At 34.0% G+C, this 27,183-nt stretch overlaps 1 pseudogene across 1 annotated transcript; it reads left to right on the forward strand.

Annotated features, from left to right (window-relative positions):
- Positions 1–854: 854 nt before the first annotated feature.
- Positions 855–25,533, forward strand: LOC308418891 (olfactory receptor 9K2-like; annotated as a pseudogene). The gene is made up of 2 exons: positions 855–933; positions 24,568–25,533. The product of its transcript is annotated as an olfactory receptor 9K2-like (transcript).
- The last annotated feature ends 1,650 nt before the right edge of the window (positions 25,534–27,183 follow it).

A 27,183-nucleotide genomic window follows, 5' to 3' on the forward strand; every position in this document is an offset into this window, starting at 1 on the left:
TTTAAAGATAGACATATATATATATATATATATGGAGAGAGAGGGGGGAGGGATTGAGAGAAAGAGAGAGAGAGAGAGAGAGAGAGAGAGAGAGAGAGAGAGAGAGAGAGAGAGAGAGAGAGAGAAAGAGAGAGAGAAACTAACCCAGGAAGCAAAATTATTTATGATATGGACTCTTATTGTTCTGTTTTCTCTATCAGAGTATCAGAGTTAGGGATAGAATTGTAGTAAATGACACTTTGTCTGCCATATGAATGAGGCTACATGCCATGGGACTAAGAGGTAGATAAAGGTGTCAACACATTTTAGCAGTGCTTGACCCTGGTAATAAACATGGCATAGGACTGTTACAATCCAATTGTTCAGGAATGAATAAATCCCATGCTTGGATGACATAATGAGTGTCACTTGGTGGCCTGTAAATCACATTTTATGATAAGGAAGCATGGCATCAGAATCTGGCTAAGATGTGTGTGCTGACCACAGTCCCAGACACATCAGAGTCAGTGTTGCTCTGTTACTTAAACAACCTTGTACACTAGAGAACATCCAGACTGAGAAACAAATTTAGACTGGAAGGAGAAAGAGAAAGGGTGAATCCCAGACATAGTACTGACTCTGAAAATGTGAGAAATGGGAGTTATAAATTAAGTACAATGCATACCTTCTGCATGTTGATCGACCTATGAGAGCAAACTAGAACCTAGAAAATGTTTCCACATTGGGAAAACTTTCCAAAAGAAGTGAATCCTGAGCATTACAAAGTGAGCTGTAATGGCCACACTGGTGCCCCACCAGTGATTTCTTCTCAGGAATGATGGATTGTTTCCTTTCATCTCAAATGCTAGCTGCCGATGGCTTACAGTTGTGTCTCTAAAATGCTGCCTTCAGCCAATAGTAGCTGCACTAATAAAGGTTATGACCCTTATCAAAGTGAGCCAAGGCCCACACTCAGATGTGATTACATGAAGGCCTGATAGCTAGATCTTAATTTGGCACAGCTTTAAAAAGTCTAGATTAGTAGCACAACACCCCTTAACAGCAGCTGACGCTCATAAATGAATTCCAATCAACATGCCCATCAGCCTGAACCTGCTGCCTTTATTTACTTACAGATGTTGTTAATGAGACTTTCTCAGTTCTTTATCATAGTATGAATCCCCACCATAGATTGGATTTCTCAGGCATATGGAGACTGTGCTCCCAGATGCTTATAATTGGGCAGCATGAATCTGGTATAAGACATTTAAAAGGAGCTGGGCTCCTGTATCTTTTTTTTTTTCTGTTGTTTCTAGAGTTTGCTTCCAGTTCTGCTCTAGATGCAGAGAAATACATCTGGGTCTTTAGAACACACTTAGATTTCTACTTAAGTAGAGTTCTTGGTAAAGAAAGAATATTTGTTCCATGTTCTGTGATTTATCATAGGACTAGGACTTGTTCATTCAAAAGAAAAAAAAGAAAGAAAGAAATTATTTCCTTCATTAGCATTTTTGGGAATATCATTTATAGAGAAATACATTATGTTCAAATGCATTTTGTTCAGCATCTTGCTATTGTCCAGATCCATAGCCACTTGTCCCCAGGAAAACTTACTTGTATCTGTGGAATAAACCATAAAACTGCTTAGAGTTGGTTTTACTTCAAACAAAGTTACTAAAACCTTCATGTCTTTCTTTATTGTAGTACTCAGAGGTCACCACTGTGAGATTTATTTGATTTTGTAGGTGGGCTAATTAATTTGTTCATTCTGTGCACTCAGCATCCGCTCTGCTCTTTGGATCAGTGCTACCAAAGCAATAGATTAATTTACATGGTACAATGCATTTAGAATAATCATTACCCCATAGAATTGTTATAGCTTGAATTCTAAAGAGAGGAGATGTTTCCCCACTGAGATAAAGTTTTGATTGCCCATTATTTTTTTCTGAAAAAAAAATACAAATCTATAAATTTTTTAACAGAAGAGTTTTATGGAACTTTTAATTTAATTATACTTGGTTCAATTGCCCTAGTTTGCTGACAATCCCTAACAAACTGCTTTGTGTTATAAGGACAAGAAGCCAGCCAAAAATATTTTAAATGAAGAATACAGAGAAATTTATGAAGGGTAACAAGTTAGGATAGCTTCATTTGAGAAGCCACCAGGACTGCATATTTTAATTTGGCATTTCTCAAAGCGGCACATCCATTTCATCATCCCATTCATCCTTCCCTGCTTTTGATTTCATTTTCATCTCACTGTGAATTGCCTCTCACTCATCTGTTTGGATGGGACCCATTTATGGCTTACCACAAAATAGCAATCTAAGCCCCTTAATCCTTAGCTTTATTAGCTTAGCTGCCCATTGTCCTTCAATATCTCAGATGAGTCTGATAGACTCATACACAGATCAGATGAGTACCATAGCCTGTGGCAGGCAGGTAGAAAGGTGAGGTCATAGGCATCAGCCTACTTTGCATCCTCTTTCTGCAGCAGTGACTTTTTATAAGAAGGCACATCCTAAATCCATTAATAATGATGCACACTTTGAAGTTTTCTGTGCTCTTGCTAGAAAATGAAAATACTTTTATTACTGAGTTTACAGCTGTTCCAATAATGGTCATTAATTAATTTTATATTTCAGCTTCAGGGTAGAGAACACATTTAGACTAGGGAAATATATTTATTTATAAGCAGAATAACAAACCAAGCTGGTATGCAAGAAGTAACTAGATTTTAAAAGGAGAAATCCCAGCTGTCACAATAGTAGATATTGTAATTACTATTACATTCACACAGAGAAATAAAAGTTGTCTTAACTGACTCAGTTATTCTATTTTGTAGATGTATATCTTGTAACAAATAGAAATCAAGACAAACAAGATTAGAATGACTGAATTAATTAGAAATTTATATATTTTTTCATACAAATATATATGTGTGTATTTATTCAGCTGGGGATGAAGAAATGGTTTTCCTTGGGGAAAATTTAAAAAAAAAAAAAAGAATAAATGAAAACCTAAGTCGTTAAAACCTATGTGCAATTTACTCAACTGAAGTGGCATTTTAAAGCATTTGAAATAATAATTCTTAGGATCAATCTCCTGATAATTGTTTGGACAACACATTTTCTGATAGAAAATAATCATTACTAATATGTATATATTTGTGTGTATGAATGAGTAAACTAATACCAGATAAAGATTTTTTAATTGTTAATTTTAACTTTTTTAGTGGTTATTCTATTTATTTCCATTTTAAATGTTTTCACCCTTCCTCTTTTCCTCTCCACAAACCCCTCATCCCATCCTCTTCTCACTTACCCTCACCTGCCTCCCCATATGCTGTGGCATCAAGCCTCCACAGGAGCAAGGGCCTCCATTCTAACTGATGTCAGATAAGACCATTCTCTTCTACATATCTAACTGGGGTCATGTCTTCCTCCATGTATACCCTTTGGTTAATGGTTGAGTACCTGGAAACTGTTGGGGTCCAGCTAGTAGATGTTGTTGTTATTCCTATGGGGTCATAATCCCCTTCAGCTCCTTCAGTTCCTAATTCTTCCATTGGTGTCCCCAGGCTCAGTTCAATGGTTGGCTGTATTTGCATCTGAATAAGTCAGGTGCTGGCAGAGCCACTTAGAGGACAGCTGTACTAGGTCCCTTTCAGTAAACACTTCTTGCTATCTGCACTACTGATGGGGTTTAGTGTCTGCAGACAGGATAGATCCCAAGGTGGGGCGATCTCTGGATGGTCTTCAGATTCTGCTCCAATTTTATCTCTGCATTTTTTTAGATAAGAAAATTTCTGGGTTAAAATTTTTGAGATGGGTAGGTGGCTCCATTCCTTACCTGGGAGCCATGCCTAGCTACTGGAGGTGGTCTCTACAGGTTCTATCTCACCTCTGTTGGGTATGCCAGCTAATGGCATGCCTATTGTGTCCTGAGAGACTCTGACTTCCCTGGCTTCTGGTACTTTGTAGTGGTTGCCCTATTGCATTCCCCAACTGCTAAATATCTTTATTTATTTTTCTGATGCCCTGGACTTCTCTCTTGTCTCTTTCCATACCTGATCCTGACCCTCCTTTTTACCTTACCCTTCCTCCCTCCCCCTAAGTTCCTTCCTCTTTCTACCTCAAGTGATTATTTTGTTAAGTAGAATTATAACATCTATACTCTGGTCTTTCTTGTTAAGATTCATATGGTCTGAAAGTTGTATGATGGACATTCTGAATCTTTGGGCTAATATCCACTTATCAGTGAGTACATACAATATATGTCCTTTGGTTCTGGGTTATCTCAGAATAATATTTTCTTGCCTACACATGTTCTTTGTCATTATTTTTAATAGCTGAGTTGTGTAAATATACCACATTTTCTGTATTTATTTTTTTCATTGAGGAACATCTGTGTTGTTTCTAGCTTCTGGTAATTCTAAACAAGGCTTCTAACAACTCAGTACAGCATTTGTCCTTGTTATATGTTGAGGCATCTTTTGGGTATAAGCTCAGTAGTGGTATAGTTGGGTCTTCAAAGACACAACAAAGAAAGAGAACTTCAGACCAATTTTCCTTATGAATATGAATGCAAAATAATAAAATTCTTGCAAATCAAATTCAAGACACATAAAAATGGCCATTCTCCATGATCAAGTAGGGTTCATCACAGGGTTTCAGAGATGGTTCAATATATTGAAATCCATCAATGTAATCTACTATATAAACAAACTAAAAGGAAAAATGCACATGGTCATCTCATTAGATGCTGAAAAAAATTGACAAAATATAACATCACTTCAAAAAAATTCTTGAAAGAAAATATTTTTAATAGATGTCATGTTACAAACAATACCTACGTTAAGAATGTGTCCTGAGCAGAAGTAAAGGAAGATATTTCCTGGCACCTCCCTGTTAGTACATTTGGTGTTAGTTTCTCTGTCTACTATTCTTACCTATTATTTCTGTTGTTAATCAGTCAATAACATATTTGCTATACATGTTCAATTTATACTTTATAATTCCTGATAACAGCAATGCCACAAAACGTATGATAACTCTGAATATTGAATCTGCTGAGAGGCCAAGTTTTATGACAGCAGTTAGGAGAAAAAAAGAAATGGAAATCACATTCAGTACTATCAAATCTATACAACTTTAATAAAAGTGTATTTATTTTCAAGAAAATATGTATAAAATGCCCATAGCTTTATTAAACATACCAATAGATGTAAGTGCAACAAATTATGTTTTATTTCAAATAATTTCTTCTTTTAAGCTATTATAAGAATCACTAAAGTATACAGATGAAAAATGAATATTTCTGCTCAGTTGTGGTGTGGTGGTGCACACCTTTAATTCCAGCACTTGGGAGGCAAAGGCAGGCTGTTATCTTTTAGTTAAAAGTCAGCCTGATCTACTGAGTGAATTCCAGTTCATCCAAAGATATAAAAAGAGATCTGTCTCAAAAATCAAACCAAACCAATCAACTAACCAAAGAAAAAATATTCTTATATCTGAGACAAAAATATGCACCAGGTTTCTAGTCACAGTGATAGCCACTGTTGTGTCATACTTTGATTTGCTGATTTATACTATAAAGTAGAATAAATTGGTTTTTAAAATAAATCCATTATTAAAGATGTTGATAAGCATTTGTTGTATATGTATATGATTTAAGAGAATCAGAAAAAGTTTAAAACTAATAAACAAAAATTAAACCACATATTTACTGAAAATGTGTTTAATATAGTTAAAATTTTTAGCAACGCTAAGATATAATTTATGTACAACAAAACTTTTATTTTATGTATATCACGAAGTGTACTTTATAGAATACAATTTTGTATAAGCACTACCAAAAGCAATTTTAGTGTATTTTTGTACTTTTATAAAACCCAATGCCCCTTACTTATCATTCTATAATCTGCTACCTCCCAAACTCTGGAAACACTAACCTGTACTCCATCTGTACAGATGGAAATTTCATAAAATTGAATCATGACTATGTGACATATCATATCTCTGACATGTGATATAATGTGTGTGGTATATCACTGGGCATACTGTCAGAATTCATTCTTGTTGCACAATATATTATCATTCAATTACTTCTTATGGTTATTTTTGTGGTATGCTTATAGAATTCTCATTTTAGGGAAATCATCACTGTATTTCCTTTTTGAATATATAGGGGGTCCTGTACATTTTTTGTCATGGTTGAGATTCCCTATCCTTAACCCCCACATGATTCCACTTGTAAACATAAAATGTTTCTGTAATGGTTTTGGACATTCTGATTGTCCTGCATGTGACATTATCTCTACTGTTTTTTCTCACACAGCCATAGATCTGATCCAGGGTACACCTCCTTCATTTGCATCAGTTCAAGTTAAAAAACAAAGCCATCTAAGAAGAGATGCAATTCAAGCTCTCACTGACCATCTCCTGAAATAGAAAATTAAGCTTGGAGATGGAAAAACTACAAAGAGAGCTGGTTCCTTTTACCAACTACCTGGAAGTCTATTGAGACTGTATGCTTAATTTGCAGCTCACCCCATGTTAGATCTTAAGTAATATTTTATTCTTTGTAACTCTAGTGTATAAAAATTGTTTGCATTTAAATTGAATAAATCCAGACCACAAATGATTACCTAAATAATGCATAAGCCAATAACATAAAAAGGCAGAATGAGAATCTTAGGACAATTCTGATTTCAGTGTGTATGTATACATTTTCTATCATGTCTGATTGCCAGCTGATGATTCACTATCAAATAAAAAAACATTTCAACTGAGATTACCAAGAAGACAATGAGAAAATAATGAAAACACTGAGGTTAATTAAGCAACTACTTATCTTAATTTTAAAGCTATTCTGTTTTAAGTGTGCTTTCAAATGTTTTTCTTTTGTAAGTAAGACAATCTCAATTAACAAATTTAAATGATGAAGAATTTACATGTTAAGGTAATGATTGGGGAAAGAATTATATATAATATTACAAAAATAAGTGTACGTAAGTTCCCATATATGATCACACACTGAAATAGAGCACACAAGGTAGCAAAGATTGAACCATGTAAGATAAAGTAAGAAAGTATCTAGAAGAAAATAGAAAATCAATATTGGTGACCTCAAGTCAGGCAAATATTTCTCAAAATACATGATGTCTGTCCAGGCTCTTCTAGCTTTCATAGTCTCTGTTGAGAAATCGGGTGTGATTCTGATTGGTCTGCCTTTATATGTTACATGACCATTTTCCCTTATTGCTTTAGTATTCTTTCTTTGCTTTGGGCATTTGGTGTTTTGACTATTATGTGTCGGGAGGAATTTTTTTTTTTTTTTGGTCCAACCAATTTGGAGTTCTGTAGGCTTCTTTTATGCTCCAGGTCATCTCATTCTTAAAGGTAGGGAAATTTTCTTCTACAATTTTGTTGAAGGTATTTATTGTGCTACTTAGTTGATATTCTTTACCCTACTCTATTCCTAAAGAAAGTATGTATTGAAATGAAACAAAGTTATAGATTTGGGTAGATTGTGAAATGGGAAGAATCTTGGAGGCTCTGGAGTAAAAGAAGTCATATATTCAGACTATGTAGTGTGAAAAAATATATTGTCAGTTAAAATAAATAAATATAGTAAGTATAAAGTGTTTAACACATGTAATTAAAACAAGTATTACATGATAATTAAAAATCCAATACTAGATTTAGAGGGGGGAATGAAGAAAAATGACATCATTCATATTTTTATACATTAGAGAGATAAGAGTGCAAATAAAAGAAATAAAACAAAATATTACCCTTTACATTTTGGTTTTGAACCCCAGATTTGGTGTTGATAAGTGAGAGAAGTATCATTTTTCCTATTAGTTTATAAACTCCAGAAGTATGTTAACAGCAAAGTTTAAGATTGCTTGAACATTTGTGCTTTATAATGTAAGTCCAATGGTTTGTGGTTGTTTCCTTTTTTTCCATCCATGTCTACCTCAGGAGTAGGACATTGAAATTTAACTTTCCAATTGCCTTTTTAATGCTGTAATTCTTGAAGCATTGTTTAGAATCAGAGAGCTATTACAACCCCTATAAACCCGAATGAAAATCTGTGTTCTTAATTGTATATAATTGTAAAATATAATTTATATCAACATAAAGATTTACATATAACTTCTAACTGAACATATATAAATAAAATAAAACTGTGAATAATAAAAAATTTACATATATATGTTAATTTTGAGACTTTCTCAACTATTAATCATATTTGATGAAAGGGAAGAGTAAATTCCCTTTTAAAGACCATAAAAACTTTTTTAAACTAATTCAAAATAGAATTTTTTATTAATTATTGGATAATAAATACAATAATTAATAATATAATGTATCACACATATATTCATATTCTCATTTATTTCTTACTCAAACTCCTAGATTCATAGCTTTCCCTTCTCCCTGTCCTAACTTCATGTTGTTCTCTCTTTAATAATTCACTGAGTCTAACTTCAATTATCTGTATCAATGTATGGATGTGGTCATTCACCAGAGGATGATCAACCTATAAGGGACAACATTCCTAAAGAAAACCAGCACCCCTTCCTGTAGCAGTCATCAAAGTTTAACAACTCCTCAGCTATGGTTGAGGGCTCATGAGCCCCTTTGCCTTGTATTGTTTTGGAATTTAGACATTTCAAAACTTTAAAAAAAAAAAAAAAACAGAGAAAAAAATCAGAATGTGTAAAAAAATGTATATGGATTAATTGCAAAATTGCAATTAAATTGTCCCAATGCAGACAGGTAACAAGATCCTAAACCACTAATATTAGCTTAAAACACACAATTTTAAACTATCTATGATATACACATATGAATACACAAATGTGACTTGAAGAGCAATATACAAATAAAGGAATTCTTATAGTCCCAAGTCTTAGAAACTGAGAATAACAGCTATGTGTGTGTATCTGAACATGTACATATGTATCTGTATATATGTGTCTGCATTTGTATAAATATAGATATATATGTATGTATGTATATGCATGTGTGTGTTTGTATGTTTATGTAAATGGGTTCCTTTAGTAGGGAGATGCAGAGAGGCAAAAAGACAATGAGAAGATTACAGTGGTTTTATTAAGTGTCCAGGTGCCATTAGAAAAAGAACACCAACATAGTCCTTGCTGAGTTTAAAAGACCAGCGGTCACTTTCATGGAGATTTAACAGCCTATTGAGATATTAAGAAATTGTGATATTTTATATTTTTACAATGCTAAATTGTGTGTATCCAGCTTAAGCTATTTAATTTAAACCATTTTGTTCAATCTCCAGTTCTCATATTTCCACAACACAATATGCTTTAGTACAAGACAATAGACCAAAAGATATACCTCAATGTAGAATTTTTCTACCTAGTTATTTAATCACTCCTAAATATTGTTTGGGTTGTTTAAGCTATGTGAGCATCAGTTACTAGGTTACAGTGTTTTTGTAAGGTTATGTTTCTCCTATTGTTACTATAGCAATTATGTATAATAGAGATATAAAACACACACATAATATGTATATAATATACACATAATATGCATATACCAACCAGACTTGGGTGTATCTACCTATAATCCAGCAATTGTTACTAGATGCATAGCAGACCTGCACTTCAAGTTCATCTTCAGCTTGGGATACATGAAACCTTATCATAAAAAAAAAAAATCACTTAAACCAAAAATTCATTATACACAATGTCCCAACCTTCAGATGACTACTTAATGAGTGTTTTCAAGTTTTAGGGTACATTATGCTAATATGAGTACTAATCAGGTATCAATAGGAATCAAAGAGGAGAAGGGGAAACAGTCTTTGCCACAGGACATGACACAATCTGAATAAAAGATACAAGTGACTGGACAAAGACTCCACCAGACTCCCATCCTGCGTTCTCCCTCCACTGAGGATTACAAATCCAAATACGTTCTCATTTATAGGCAGAATGGAGATGGTGGTACTCTTCATACATTCCCTTATAAGATGTTTGTTTACCTATCTATATATCTTTTCTCCATAATCTCGGTGCAGCAATAAATAAAATATAAGAGACATGAAGTAATAAATGTTGATAAAAATTACTTTTAGCCATCAAGTTGTATATCAAAATATACTTTTTCTTTGTCTGAGTAACCTTTTTTTCTATTCATTGAATTCCAGTTTCTGAGAAACTTCTAATTAGCTACCTGGGAAACAACCTTCTCTTCCTGTGTTTTTGGCCACCTTATTAATCTTCTGGACTTGATCCAATGAAGTATTTATTCACAGTATTTTCTGGCCTGTACTTGGTATTTCAAGGGTTGGCATTTCCACTGCTTGTCTCTGGACCCTAATATTTAATCATATAATCATAGGAATTGGAGATGGAAGAGACCTAACAGTTCACTCTCCATCTGCCTGCCAAACCACTGCTGTTTTCTCTATCTTTTGGCATTGATTTTTTGCAAAGCCTGTGAGTTATCCATGAACATAATTTTAAATGTCATATTTTTTCACATAGATTAGCGATAGCTTCTTCCCAAACTTTAATGCTTGTTTTATAGGCAATTTGTTAGGTGATTCCATTAATAATTATTTATAAATATACAATACACGTACATATGTATAAATGAACACACACATCGTCCTCAAATATTCACTTGTATACATACAAAATGCTCAAATCACTTGTGATTGTGGTCAGCTATATGCACCTATTACTTCAATAAACAAAGTACAAATCAAACAAATGTCTGGGTCACAAATGAATAGTCTATTCACTCAAAATTTCAGCCTTACTCTCCAAACACTCTATCATCATGACATTTTCCAATACACAGATTTTTGTATTAACAAATGAAATAAAAATTATTCTGATTTTTCTAAAAAGTACTTCTAAATAATTTTTAACATTTAAAAAGTTGTACAATATTTTTCAGAGCTCTGGTTGTAAGAGTGTATATTAATATTCAAATACATAGGGATAAATGGATGAAAAGCCTCAAACCCAGTAAATATTATATATATATATATATATATATATATATATATATATATATATATATATTTTTTTTTTTTTTTTTTTTTTTTTCTAAACAGGTTTTCTAGACAAGTCACTTGTCTTTGGCGTTTATTGTTAGACTTCAGCAGTGGTCATAAAAATGGCATCAAAATTATATTTAAGACATTTTCTCAAATTATTGTTTCATTGTGGTACTAGCATTATTTATGCACTTATGTAACTTTCTCATATACTCAGACAGGCAGAATCAAAATCACAAGTGTATGTGTGTGGGGGGGGTGGTGGGGAATGAAAGTATAACCATACCCTAGTCATCTGCTCTATCCTACTTGAGGACATTTGACTTAGCTTAGATTATTCTTTCTTCTTCAACTCAACTGCTGTTGTCTGAATGGGAAATTCTGTCAATAATATATCTATATCATTTTAATCAGTTTTCTATTTCTACAACTGTAAACACATGAAATGACCAACTTATAAAATGACCACTTGTGTTTTCAGTTGTACAAGTATTGGGTATCCCATGACTTTGGGGACTACCATGAGGTGACATGTCAAAGCAAAGGAACATGTGCTGCAGGAAAGCAAAAGACCTTAATGCCAACTCTTAAAACTCTTAAAAACTCTTCATTCTAATATTGTCAATCTGCTAACACAGCCTCTAACATACACATTTGGGAGACACTCAGTATCCAAGCTGTAGCATATGCTACTCTCATAATATCATACTGATCTAATTAACTACACACACACACACACACACACACACACACACACTTTCTCTCAATCTCTTCTCTCTGTGGGTGTCTCTGTGTGAGTCCCTTTCTCTCTCCCCTCCTCTATTCCCCCCTTCCATTTCTTTAAAATGTACCATGAATTTTTAAGTCTCTTATGCTATTTGTCTATAAGTCTATTATCTCTCCCCCTAATTACAGCCACATCGATGGTAGGTGTTATAGCTCATATCTTATCTTTCTTTGAACCCTCTACATTGCTTGTACTTTATAAATTCTAAATGAGAATATAGTAAATAAAGAGACCTCATTATTTTCTTCTTCAATAATTCTAGGAGTTTGTTCCCTGTTCTTCCTTTAGATACAAAGGTGGTGAAAGTCTGTAATGTCACTTCTTAAAAATTGTGGTACATTTACACAATGGAATACTACTCAGCCACCAGAAACAATGACTTAACCAAATTCTTAAGAAAATGGCTGCATCTAGAGAAGATCATCCTGAGTGAGATAACCCAGTCACAAAAGAACAGACATAATATGCAGTCACTGATAGTGGGATGCTAACCCCAGAGGCTTGCACTCCCCCAGAAACAACTCACAGACTGTATGAAGTCCAAGAAATAAAGAAAACAAAAGAAAATACATATATTTACAAACAAGAAGACTTTGACTGTTTCCATGTTTCGTTTTGTTTTGCATGTACTTTACGCTTATTGTAACTATTGGGTTTTCAATGCGTACTGTCGGGCCCTTGAAAAAAATCAAGTACTGACTAAAAAAAATATATTCACATGGTTTTATGTGAAAAATTATTTTAATGTCTGAAAAAAACAGTACTGACAAAAAAGTATAATTTTAAGCAAAAAATGTTTAAAATCTGTACATTTATCTTTGTTTTGTAAAATAAAGTCATTTAAAAAAAATCATACACAACACAGAGGTTTCCTCCCAAGATTTATTTTTAATTAAGAATTTTTCATGCACTATATTTTGATTATGTTTTTCCCATTCTTCTACACCTCCAATCTAATTCCCCTTCTCTTCTTTTTATACCTATTCAACATTATGTTATTTCTCTCTAAAATAAATATTCAAAAAGCACAGAAATGAAAATGAATGAGACAAATAATAACCTAGTCAGTCAATTAACAAAAACAAAAAAATAAAGAAAGTGTTCAATCTCTGTACATTTACCAGCATGCACACAGAAAAACAACAAAAACAAATCCAAATTTGTTTTCAGTTTGTCATCTTCTCTTGGGTGTGTGACTGTCTCTAGAATGTGGGTGATACTCTCTACCATACTCCACTGGAGACAAAAATGTACCTTTTCAAGAAAATATTAATTACATACAGCTTCTCAGGAATAGTACCCTGCCTCAACCTCTTGTCTCAGTGGTATAACATGAACCTTACACGTATTGCATAGTCTTCTTCAATTCATCTGTGCTTCACTCCTGTTGGGTGTGAAAAAATTGTTTCTTTTGAGTTCTCACCTTTGGCTACTAAAATCTTTTTCTCTTCTTACATCCCCAATCCTTCTGCAATTTATTTCATGAATACAACTTGTCTTCAACACTGAGTGCTACATAATCTTACAATCTTTGCACACTCTTCAATTTTGAGTCATTGTGTTAATTACCAACTACTTCAAGAAAGTTCTTTGATAAGTGATTAGTAAGACACTGATTTATAAATATATGTCCTTAGGACATTTTGTTTTATATTCCTCTAGAAGAATAATAGTAACAGGTTTTGTCCTAGGCTCATGTTCTATATTGCCTCTGGTTCTTGGTCACTTAAACAGTGTCAGGTACAAGACTAATCTCATGGAGTGTGCTTTTAATCAAATTTTAAAAAATTGTTTCCTGTTCTCATAATATTTGTGCTACAATTGCACAAGTCTATCTTTCAGAAAGGACCTCGTTGTAGGTCACAGAATTTGGAGCTGTGTGTGTACCTTTCTCCCCAGATAGGGTGCAAAGTAACTCCCAGAACTATAAACACCAGAGTCAGTAAGGGTGAAACATTTATTGTGACACTGGTCTGACTTACCCATATTCAGTTACATTAATAAGTTGTGTCTTCATCAATTGCAACCAATAGCATTGTCATAGCTTGAAAGTTGGGAATCTATTGGCCACATGTCACCAGTGCCTGGCACTGGAGAGTTTAGTTGGTTGCATAAGATGTCTAATTATCAGTGTTGAAGCTTCTTCAAATATTGCATATCAGAAAGGAATCTACATAATTTACCAACTAGACACAATGATTTTCATCATCATCCTTAGATTTTCTTTTCATTTTGTTCTGCTCAGTGTAAAGTTAGAATCCAGCTATTCCATTACAAATTTTCCAGAATTCGTTTCCTTTAATACGAAAAGCAAATCAACCTTCTGCTTTTTAAATAATTTTAAACATTATTTCTCTTCTGATTTCATATTTCTCCAAAATATGCTGGCCAAGCAAAATAGATATGATCTAAATATTTGTAAAGACGAATATCAGTTCATGATAGATAAGCATGCCTGATATATACTTGCATGTTTGATTGAAGGGGTCATGTTAGTAGATATTGTGTTTTCACAATTTATAATAACAACATATCATTACAATTCACCAATCTAATTACTCACCAACTGTGTTAGCAATTCATTAATGAATGCTGTAAAAATCGTTCCTGTTAATGCAATATCCCAGGTACTGAGGACAATTTAGTAACAAATTAGTATGAGTCATATTCTTCTCAAACTTACCTTTTGTTTACAAGTGGTAGTTAGCAAAGAATCAAGAAAAAATAGTGTATGATCTCAATCAACCCACCAGATATTGTCTCTACAGTTTCTCCTCTTTGTTGGGAATTTCAAATAATTTCAACCCTGTTGGCTAGTGAGAGCCTCTTGATTTCTTAGAATCTAGAACTTTCTAGTAGCCACTCCCAGCTCCTCATCCTCTACTGCTACACACCTCTATTCAATTTTCTGATCCTTGTTACATTTTCTGTGGCCCCCTTCCAGTCTCCTCTCACACTTGATCCTATTAACTTTTTTACCCCTCCCTCTTCTTCCAGTGATTATTTTGTTTTCCCTTTTAAGTATAACTAAAACATTCACAATTCAGCTTGAAGGATGGAGCCATCTATCCATTTCAAATATATTCAAAGAGTTGTTCCTGTCAAAAGAAAATGCAGGGACAAAGAGTGGAGCATAGACCAAAAGAAAGGCCATCCAGAGACTGTTCCACTTAGGCATCCCATATGCATACACCAAACCCAGACATTATTTCTGATGCCCCAAAATGCTTAATGTCAGGAGCCTGAGATGGCTGTCCCACGAGAGGCTCTGTCAGAGCCTGACCAATGCAGATGCAGATGCTCACAGCCAACCATTAGATTGAATAGCTCTGATGGCAGAATTAGAGGAAAGCCTGAAGGACCTGAAGTGGTGTGCAACCCTATAGTTAGAACAAAAATACCAACCAATTAGACCCTCCAACAGAGATCCCAGGGAATAAACCATCAAGCAAAGAGTACACGTGGAGGGACCCATGGCTCCAGTTGCTTATGTAGCAGAGAATGGCCTTAACTGACATCAATGGGAGGGGAGGCTCTTGGTCCTGTGGAGGTTTGATGCCCCAGCATATGGGAATGTTAGTAAGGCAGGAGTGGGTAATTCAATGGGAAAAATCCCTGATAGAAGTATGGGGAAGTGGGGATGAGATAGGGGCTATGCAGAGGGAATACTAGAAAGGAGAACAACATTTAAAATATAAATAAAATAGCTAATAAAATAATCTCAAGAAATACATTTCAAGGTGTGTTGAGGCCACCAAGAAGGAAAATTCATTCCATGGTTTTGTGTACAGGTATAGAATCATATTTATACATAGAATTGTAGTTTTAAAAATATGGAGAACTCTGAACTGCATTACCTATGTAAATTCTTGCTCTAATGCTTAGCTAATTTTACGTGCCTACTACAATGTAAATGTTTAGAATTTAATGATGTATGGTGCTATTTTAGAAACAGTTACTAAATAGTTTGAACATGTTTAGTACAGAAATATTTTTTAAATGTTTTGACTTATACATGGCTTAAAATATAAATGCCAGCACATGGATAAATAATCAATTGTATGGAATATCTACACAAGAGTGGTAGACGATTAAGCTCCCAGGGACTAAAGCACCAACTAAAGAGTTTACCTGGAGGGACCCATGGATCCAGCGGATATGTAGTAGAGGATGGCCTTATCTGGGGTCACTCAGAGGGGAGCTTCTTTGTTCTGTGGGGGATCAATGACCCAGAGTACAGGAATGCTAGGTTGCTGAGGCAAAATTAGGTATTTGGGTCAGGGAGCACCCTCAAAAAATCAGGGCAGAAGGAATGGGGGTGGAGGGAGGGAAACTGGGAAGGGAAAAACATTTGAAATGTAAATAAATAAAATGACCAATAACAAATGAAAAAAAAAAAAACTATAAAAATAATATCATTCCCTGATAGTTTGATACATTTTGTTGTCAAATAATTATAACATTGTATAACTAGTAATTTAGTTTTATATGACATAGGTTGCATATATGTATATACATGCAGATTATATATTTATATAATATAACTTCTGATTGGGGACAAAGCCTTGTTTATGTAGTATTCTACTCAACAGCTCAATTACTAGTTAATTTGAGTACCTCACTGTAAATAATTTTAAAATTTATGTGTGTGTATTTGTGTGTGTTTGTGTACATGAGTGTGTATACAAGCCTATGCTTGTGTGACTGGTTCTGGTATACATATGTATACAGGTTGACACATGCCATAGAGTTTTGGTTTGGGTTCTGAGGACAACCTGGGAAGTCAGTACTTTTTTCTTTTGCCTTGTGTGACCCTGTGTATCTTGACGTCACAGGTTAGCATCTCTACCGACTATGATACCTTGCCAGCCCAAGGTCTTATATTTTTTTCTTACATTCCAAAGTATATATACATGAATTACATGTTTTTTTCTGCAGCAAATGGATATAAAAATTACACAGAAATGCTTAATGCTGGAGTGCTATTTTCTCAATAATTCAATATCCATTTCTTCTCTGCCCCACATTCTCACAGGTCTCTTGTGAGCCATGCTTTCCTTCTTTATTTCCATAGTAATATTACCGTTTCTCAATTATCCCATTTTCATTACAGGCATTGATATATAGAAAGTAACTCTGGCTCCTTTTCTCATTTATCTTACATAAACTTCCTTTGGCACATTCCCTCTTCTAGATTAAATTTATAAGGAACATTGTGAGTTCATGAATAACACAAATAGGATTTTTATTACACTCAGTGTATTTATAGGTTAATTTGGAGAAATATCCTTATCTTTTTAATATTAAGTCAGCCCATTCACAATGTGGCATTGTTCACCTTTTATTTAAGTCTTCTTTATGCCCTTTTAAAAAATTTTACAGTTTTCTACATACCACACTTCTGCTTCGTTTTACTTGGGTAATTGTTATGCAACTTATATGTTTGTGGCAATTGTCAAGCAGATCTTATCTTTTATTTTATTGCCTCCCCTTGGTTAGCATACAATAACCTTACAGAAACCTTTATTTTGCTGTCTTCTGAAACTGATGGCATTTTTTTCTTCCTTTCTAATATTTACACAACTTAGTTCTTATTATTTTGTTTTGATATGTGTACATTTTTGTGTTCACTAGTTTTGGCTCAGTGGACATTTTAAGGCTGATGTTCACTGGCGATTATTCATCTGATAATAATCTCATTTTCCTTGCTGCTGATTTAAAGAGAAACTTCATCTTCCTCTGATAAAATGAGCTGTTTCACACAGGCTTTTCCAATGAATACAAAGGTGTTCCTTTCTATTGTGGCATACTAAAAGAATTATTGATGTTTAGGGATGATTTGTAGAGAAATATAGTACAATCATTTAAAAAATAATCTTCTCTGTTCCTCCTTCAATAGTTGAGTATAGTGTACATACTCTGGTCTTCTTTCTAACATTAAAAACCTTCATTTTGATGAACAGTACACACCTGATAATGATAGTTCATCACTTTCAGTACCTGATATAATTCATTTCTAATATTTTAATGAGGATATGTACATATGTGCTTATTAGTGTGAATGCCATACATTTTGCTATTGATATTTTATTTTGACAAGAGATGTGTCTTTTCCTTTCTATTTTTTATTTTATTTCTATTAAGTCTGTTGGGAGTATTGTGCCTTGATGAAAGATCTGAACCACATATAGATTGAAGTATTTTTATGAGTCACATAAATTATTGAATTTTAACATGACTTTCATAAATAAATACCAAAATGCCTTTTGAGATTTGCTTTTTGATTTCATTAAAAATCACCAAAAATTATAATCATGGTATTACGTGTCCTGCTGCTTCGTCACATGCTTTACTCTATCAGACTGTCCTCTTTTACTTATATATCCCTGCTTTTTACTTCTTATGTATTTTCTTTTTTTTTTTTTTAGCTTTTCATACAGGTTTTAATGTTCAACTCTCAATCCACAAACAGTCTATACAACAAGATTACATCAAATAGACAAAGATTCAAACTGCCCTTCATATAAGGTGCTAGACCTATAAAATCCTTAATGTTCATAGCTTTTTTTTTATTTTTTTAAACGACTTTATTTTGCAAAACAAAGATAAATGTAAAGATTTTAAACATTTTTTTGCTTAAAATTATACATTTTTGTCAGTACTGTTTTTTCAGACATTAAAATAAATTTTACATAAAACCATGTGAATATGTTTTTTAGTCAGTACTTGATTTTGTTCAAGGGCTTGACAGTATGCATTGAAAACGTACTAGTTGCAATAAGCGTAAAGTACATGCAAAACAAAACGCAACATGGAAATAGTCAAAGTCTTCTTGTTTTGTGAATATATGTATATTTTTTGTTTTCTTTATTTCTTGGACTTCATACAGTCTGTGAGTTGTTTCTGGGGGAGTGCAAGCCTCTGGGGTTAGCATCCCACTATCAGTGACTGCATATTATGTCTGTTCTTTTGTGACTGGGTTATCTCACTCAGGATGATCTTCTCTAGATGCAGCCATTTTCTTAAGAATTTGGTTAAGTCATTGTTTCTGGTGGCTGAGTAGTATTCCATTGTGTATATGTACCACAACTTTTGTATCCATTCGTCTTCTGAAGGACATCTGGGTTCCTTCCAGCTTCTGGCTATTATAAATAGAGCCGCTATGAACATTGTGGTGCATATATCTTTGTTGTGTATTAGTGTCTCTGGGGTATATGCCCAGAAGTGGAATAGCTGGGTCTTCAGGTAGTACTATATCCAATTTTCTGAGGTATCGCCAGACCGATTTCCAGAGTGGTTGTATTAGCTTGCAACCCCACCAACAGTGGAGAAGTGTTCCTATATCTCCGCAGCCTCGCCAGCATCTGCTGTCATCTGAGTTTTGGATCTTGGCCAATCTGACTGGTGTGAGGTGGAATCTTAGGGTTGTTTTGATTTGCATTTCCCTTATGGCTAAGGATGTCGAGCACTTCCTCAGATGTTTTTCGTATTTTCTAACTTCTTTTATTCATCTCCCTAGAAACTTTATCTCCTTGTCTTTTTAACTCTGCAAAAGTCAGTTCCTTTTCTCCCCCTTCCAGGGAATTTGTTCAGAGAGGAAAAGTTTTTACTTTCTCTGTTTCAGAAACTTTTAAGGTGAGGTTTTCTCTCTCCTGTTTCAGAGGACACATCTCTAGTCTGAGCTCCTCAGATCTTAATCTAGTCTCACTGAGCTCTTTACTTAAGGAATGGGTGCACTTCAGCATTTTTATTTTTCTCAATTTCCCCACTTTTTTTTCTTGTGTAATTGGATAACTTAGAAAAAGGTGTCATGAATTCTATGACAATTTCATTGAAGATTTTCCAATTACACCAATGTTCCTTACAGTACCATCTTTCCATGGTGAATTTCCTAACAATTGACCAACAGTAATTTGTATTACACATTATAGCCTTTGGCACTATTTTCTCATATCTTGGTTCAGTGACATAAATACTACCCCCAACTTGATAGATTCTAGCCAAGCACATCTAGGTAGCAGGTATCTAGGTTCATAAGTGTATAGATGTCCAAGGAATTTTTGAGCTATACCACATACCTTATTCTTGGTAATTTTCATGGCTTTTTATTCTCCTGCCCCATTACTTTTATTCTCAGCCTTGCAGGCCTTTAGTTTCTTGTTTGGACATTGATATAATTTCCAGTGAAAACTTTAGTACCCCTGAGACATCATCATTGAAACTTCTACTTATAACACCCAATTCAGAATACCCTAGGCTTTCTCTAGGATTCCCCTACATACTTTTACATACTCTACATGTTAACCAATTCAGATACAATTGCAATATCATCACTCATAATTACCAGTTTTATTTTCCAGGTTAGTTAGTAATTTTAATTGTCATAAATACCTAGGGAAGTCCAGTTTTACAAAATTTTGTTTATTTAGCCCACTATACTGGGAGTTCACAAACACTGTTCTGGCATTAGCTCAGCTTTGATGAAGGCAACCCTGAGTTTCTCACATTTAATAGTGGTGTGTGTGTGTGTGTGTGTGTGTGTGTGTGTGTGTGTTTGTGTGTGTGAGACAGAGAGAGAAAGAGAGAGAGAGAGAGAGAGAGAGAGAGAGAGAGAGAGAGAGAGAGAGAGAGTTTGTATGCCAGCTTCCTATTATCAAGAATATTAAATGAAGGTTGAGGGGGTGGGGTTTTGTCTTATCATAACTACCACATACAAACTATCTACATCCTTTATAAAGAGAGCTTCCATAACAGCTAATTGAAGTTCTTTCATATCACACCTTTTAGAAATCTTCACTACATTTAACATCACTATACTGTAAATGAATCCTCTAACATACAAAAGTATAAAAGACAAATTATATCCAAAACACAGCAAGGATGTACACAGACATAGCACCATACATAGCACATTCAGTCAAAACCTGTCATGGTTGGCTTGAACTATCTCTGTTATATTATAGTATTGTTAAATCAACCATTAGGATGCATGAATAAGATAAAAATTGGAAATACTACCTTTAGGGAAAGGTAAGGAGAAAGGGAGTTGAAAATTTGGCTTCAATGTCTACTGAGTGTTTCCACTTTAGTATCTAATTCAGCTATATTGTAATCCAAAGGATATCAAAGAAGAGTCATTAATATTTACGTTTCCAAAGAAACTGGCTCCATATTACCTATACTTTATAGCTGGAGTAAGAATCTCACTTATTCTTTTTTACTGCCCTTCATTAGTTTTCAAATTGAGGTCTTGTAAATTTTCTGCTAACTTTAAATTAATTATCTAGACAAGGATAACCAAACTTCTGATTCTCTTCTATCTCTCCAGTGCTGGGCTTCCATATTCGCCACCATATCCCATTTATGCTATGTTGGGAATTATAGCCAGAATTTTGTGCATGACGTGAAACTATTCCACCCACAAAGCTAATCTTCAGCTAAATATAGTATAATTTTCAGTTTTAAAATTATTATTTTTATTTTATATTTTATCAAAAATAGATTTTTCTGTTGAACAATATCCAGACCAAAGTTTCATCTCCCTCTACTCCTACCTGCCTCTCTGGACCAAGTTTTTCCTTCCCTAAGATCTATTTCCCTTCAGTTCCCTCTTCAGAGAAGCACAGCCCTCAAACAGATAACAAGAAACAGGACAAAATAAGACACAATAAGACAAGGCACAAACCCTAATATAAAAGTTGTAAAACCCAACCAAATAGAAGCAGAAGAGCTTTAAGAGCAACCAAATGAGAGTTACATTAGCTCTCCAAACATTATTTGAGATAGATATTTTCTTCTAAAGTCTTATTTTTTTCTTTATATTAATTTCCTCTATGTAAGCACATAGTCATATTTACTTAACAATTTTTGAGACTACAAAGCAGTCTCATGGTATAACACATGTGTGCCTGCACACAAACACATGTACACAGACAGACACACAGATACACACACAAACACAGACACACACAGAGAGACACACACACACACTCACACACAAACAGACACATACACACAAGCATATTTATTGAAATTTCGGTTTGCCATGACATCGAGAAAGAGCACACAGCCTGTTATTATCAGCCAGGTTTCATGAATCTACTGACATTCATGAATTGTTCTCATTCTAAAAGCAGTTATCAAAGAAACCTTGAAATATTTCTCAAGCAAAAAATAAATACATATCTGAAGGTTCTATTGTTTATTTAATTCCAAGCATTGTTTGCTGGGACATTTAGACTAAAGTGTAATCATTTATGTGAAATTAAAGATTGTTGAGGAGGACAGCTTCAGAAAACTCTTTCTTTTTTTTTTAAACAACTTTATTTTATGAAACAAAGATAAATGTACAGATTTTAAACACTTTTTGCTTAAAATTATACATTTTTGTCAGTACTTTTTTTCAGATTTTAAAATAATTTTCACATAAAACTATATTAATATATTTTTAGTCAGTACTTGATTTTTTTAAATGTTTGATAGTATGCATTGAAAACTTAATAGTTACAATGAGCATAAAGTACATGTAAAACAAAATGTAACATGGAAATAGTCAAAGTTTTCTTGTTGTGTAAATTTTGTTTTGTTTTGTTTTGTTTTCTTTATTTCTGGGACTTCATACAGTCTGTGAGTTGTTTCTGGGCGAGTGCAAGCCTCTGGGGTTAGCATCCCACTATCAGTGACTGCATATTATGTCTGTTTTTTGTGACTGGGTTATCTCACTCAGGATGATACTCTCTAGATGCAGCCATTTTCTTAAGAATTTGGTTAAGTCATTGTTTCTGGTGGCTGAGTAGTATTCCATTGTGTAAATGTACCACAATTTTTCTATCCATTCATCTTCTGAAGGACATCTGGGTTCTTTCCAGCTTCTGGCTATTATAAATAGAGCTGCTATGAACATTGTGGTGCAAATATCTTTGTTGTGTATTAAAGTGTCTCTGGGGTATATGCCCAGAAGTGGAATAGCTGGGTCTTCAGGAAGTACTATATCCAATTTTCTGAGAAATCGCCAGACAGATTTCCAGAGTGGTTGTATTAGTTTGCAACCCCACCAACAGTGGAGAAGTGTTCCTTTTTCTCCGCAGCCTCGCCAGCATCTGCTGTCATCTGAGTTTTGGATCTTGGCCAATCTGACTGGTGTGAGGTGGAATCTCAGGGTTGTTTTGATTTGCATTTCCCTGATGGCTAAGGATGTCAAGCACTTCCTCAGATGTTTCTCTGCCATTCGGTGTTCCTCTACTGAGAACGTTTTGTTTAGCTCTGTACCCCAATTTTTAATAGGGTTATTTGATTCTCTGGTGTCTAGCTTTTTGAGATCCTTGTATACCTTGGATATTAGGCCTCTATCTGATGTGGTGTTGGTAAAGATCTTTTCCCATTCTGTTGGTTGCCGTTTTGTTTTCTCGACAATGTCCTTAGCCTTACAGAAACTTTGCAATCTCATTAAGTGCCATTTGTTAATCTTTGACCTTACAGCTTGATCCATTGGTGTTTTGTTCAGGAAATTTCCTCCTGTGCCTATGTGTTCTAAGGTTTTTCCTACTTTCTCATCTAATAATTTTAGTGTATCTGGTTTAATGTGGAGATCTTTGATCCACTTGCACTTGAGCTTTGTACAAGGTAATAAGAAAGCATCTATTTTCATTCTGTTGCATGCTGAGTGCCAGTTGGACCAGCACCATTTGTTGAATAGGCTGTCCTTTTTCCATTGAATGTTTACGGCTCCTTTGTCAAAAATCAGGTGACCATATACATGAGGGTTCATTTCTGGATCTTCTATTCTATTCCATTGATCCACATGCCTATTTCTGTACCAGTACCATGCAGTTTTCAGCACAATTGCCTTGTAATATAGCTTGACGTCAGGGATAGTGATTCCTGCAGAAAACTCTTTCTATAGAAAGATGACTAATACATTACTCAAAACCTAAAATATGCTATTAATCAGAACAGCTTCTTTCACCATACCTTTCTTTTCTTTGGAAAAAATTATGCCCATACTGGATAAACTTTTGTTTGTTCTTGTTTTCAATTCTTGATTTCTGGTATATGTTTCTGATCCTGGTTTTGTACTTAATATTGTGTTCTGAGGTTATTTCATGTTGGTTGGTTGGTTGTTTGTTTGGTTTTTCATGTATTTTTGTCATACTGACATTTTTGAGTTTAAATTAAATAGTTGTGCTTCATAAACTGCACATTGGCCATTTTTTAAAAGACCTCTAAACAAAATATCTTTTGATAAATATCTGTAGTTGCAATACTCCATTTGACAAAAATATTATAGGACTTTGTCTTTTACTCTTAGCTCTCTGTTTAATTTTTTATTATAAACAAAAAGGAAAAACATGTTATTACAGAGAAAAAACATTAAATGATAAATTTAAAATTTAAAAAAGTACGTTTTTAGTATTATGAATTTATCAGTCTTTAAAATGTGAATATTATCTTAGTCAGGAATTATAATTCATAGCTTCTCATATAACAATACAGATACAAGAAGTATCAAACAACATTATATTTAAATAAAACTGTTCTTGGTAAACATTACACTTTGGTTCAGTTATGTTCCCTTAAGGGAACAGCAAGGTATCTCTCATCTTAGTTAGCAGCTGTGTAAATTTAGTAGGGTAGTACATATAAAGGATCATGACAACTATAATTCTTTTAAAATGGGAAATGTTACTGATTATATAGCTGATAAATTATGGGGAGTTTATATGTTTATTTTCTTTAATAACCTGAAGCAGAAATTTGCCCTGGTCACAAGGAAAGAGACAACCACTCAGAAGTGAGTTACTTCATTCTTATAGGCATCAGCATTCATCCAGAGCTGCACAGTAACCTCTTTCTTCTATTTATTATTATTTATGGGATGGCTCTTCTGGAAAACATCACTAGGATTGGCATCATAGTACCAAGCTGAACACACCAAAGTATTTATTCCTAGGCAATCTCTCCATTATTGACCTCTTCTACTCCACAATTATTATACCTAAAGCCATGGTACATATCTCAGAAAAAGAGCATATTTCTTTGTGGGTTGTGAGGCTCTACTCTTTCTTTATGCACTCTCAGGGTAACAGAAGCCTTTGTACTAATAGCAATGGCCTATGACTGCTTCATTGCCTCTGCCCTCCTCCTCTTTACAGTGTTTGCATGTCAAGAAGAGTCTGTGTTCAGCTAGTGCCTGGTTCCTGTCTCTTCAGCTGGGACAATTCCGTCCTCCAAATCAGTATAATAGTCTCTATGTCTTTGTGACTCTAAGGACTTTTATCACTTTTACTGTGATTCAAATCCAGTTGAAAAAAATTTCCTGTTCTGATATGATATTAATAATGTGTTATTACTTAGTTAGGCTGTGCTCATTGTTTTGCCAACAATAATTTTATGGTAGTATCTTACCTGTATATTGTATCCACAGTTTTAAAGATTCATTTCAGGGAAGGGACAGAAACTAAAGCCTTTTCTAACTGCACCTCTTTACCTGGTGCTTATATGTTTGCTTTTTGGAAAACCTTCCTTTTCATATCTCACACCACCAAATAATCCTGAACTTTGTAAAAAGCACTTCAGTATGTGATATTTTGTTCACACCTATGTTGAATCCCCTATTTTATTCCTTACATAATAAGGATGTAAAAAATAGCACGCCCAAAGTCTTGTGCAAGAAAAATATTTTACTTGAAGAAGGTTTGCACTCTTCTAAATGATTTCTGTATTACTGATTGTTGTCTATCTGATCCTCATCAAATTTAAAGTTGAAGTGTGCATTAAAGATGAGATGACAGATCCTCAATATTTCTAATGCACAGCATTAATAATTTCCTTTTAGAACATTCCAAATGAGTTACTGCTTTTCTTTATTAGATATTTTGTTTATTTTCATTCTAAATGCTATCCTCTTCCCTGGTTTCCCCTCTGGAAATGCCCTATTTAATTCCCCACCCTCCTGCTTCTGTGAAGGTGCTCCCCCACAAGCCTATCCACTCCTGCCTCATCTCTCTCATATTTCCCTTACAGAGGCTCCTGGTCTTGTGCTTGTCCATTTAAAAGATTTTTAATCTGCCTCCTTATATTTCAACAATCGCTGTTTCAACACATTTTCAAATTCTCTCTCTCTCTCTCTCTCTCTCTCCCTCTCTCTCCCTCCCTCCCTCCCTCCCTCCCTCCCTCTTCCCCACTCTCTCTCTAACATTCTACTGCACAACCAACTATATTCCATCTTTCTAACATCACAACATTGTACAATGACCTCACAACCAATTTGCCTGATATTTGAGCTGTGTCCATAGAAACTAAGAGTGCCTTAGTTTTATAAGTCATATGCCTCTCCAGGATGCATTGCATGGCCTTATTTTACTGAATTAAATGAATGGATGTATTGGTTTAGAACTATGGTCTTCTGGTTGCCTAGAAGTTAGGATTATTAAAAAAAATTGAAAAGTAGGAAATATAGCAGTATTTCATTCATGCTTTTTTTTTAATTTTCAGGGTATTTGTGATATTCAACTTCTCTTGCCAAATTACTTCATATTTGTAAAAAAGTGAAGCAAACATTGGTTTCTTTCTCTTTAGAGGGACTATGACTATAACATACTGATGTCCTCTTCATTTTATTTCCCAACAACTTTTACTCTCTGTTTTAATAGGTATCACTACTTATTGATATTTGCAGATTCATGTGGAAAAGAAGCAATGGGTAACAGAAAATATTGAAGTGGAGAAGAACCCTCTTTCTTCTATTCCTTCTTCATCACTTATAGTATGGACCAAATGTGCATCTTAGCAATAAAAGACAAGCTATTTATATACAATATCTTGAATGGATATTATAGAGAAAGAAATATTTGAATGTACCACTATATAAAGAAGAGTGTCATGGCTAGATAATTTATGAGTGGAACAGTAAGAACTATAAATAATAGTTTAATTTTATATCATTATCTTTGTTCTGATGACTGCAAACTCCTTTTTAAAAAGAGTACATCAATTCTGAGCAAAAAAGAAAAGGAACTTTAATACTAGAATTCATATATTTCATACTTTCATTCTCTTTTGCAAACACATTAATAATAGATAACTAGTTGGCTCAAATCATTACAAACTCATGAATGATGAAGATTAATGAGCAATAAATAAAAGCCATTGTGTCTTTGATAAAATGTCTCCATGACAGAGCTCAGAATTTGTCTCCTCTTCACTATAAGTTCACATATCTTGTAATTATTGAGATGTAAATACTGTATAATATTAAACATAACTAGTTATCTACATATAGAGGAACTTATTGTTGATATGCAATTAACACAAATTTCTAGAAAATTGCACATATTAGTGCCAGCTGGTATCTATTTAGTAGT

Source organism: Micromys minutus (genome assembly GCF_963924665.1).
Source record: "Micromys minutus genome assembly, chromosome: 3".
NCBI lineage: Eukaryota > Metazoa > Chordata > Mammalia > Rodentia > Muridae > Micromys > Micromys minutus.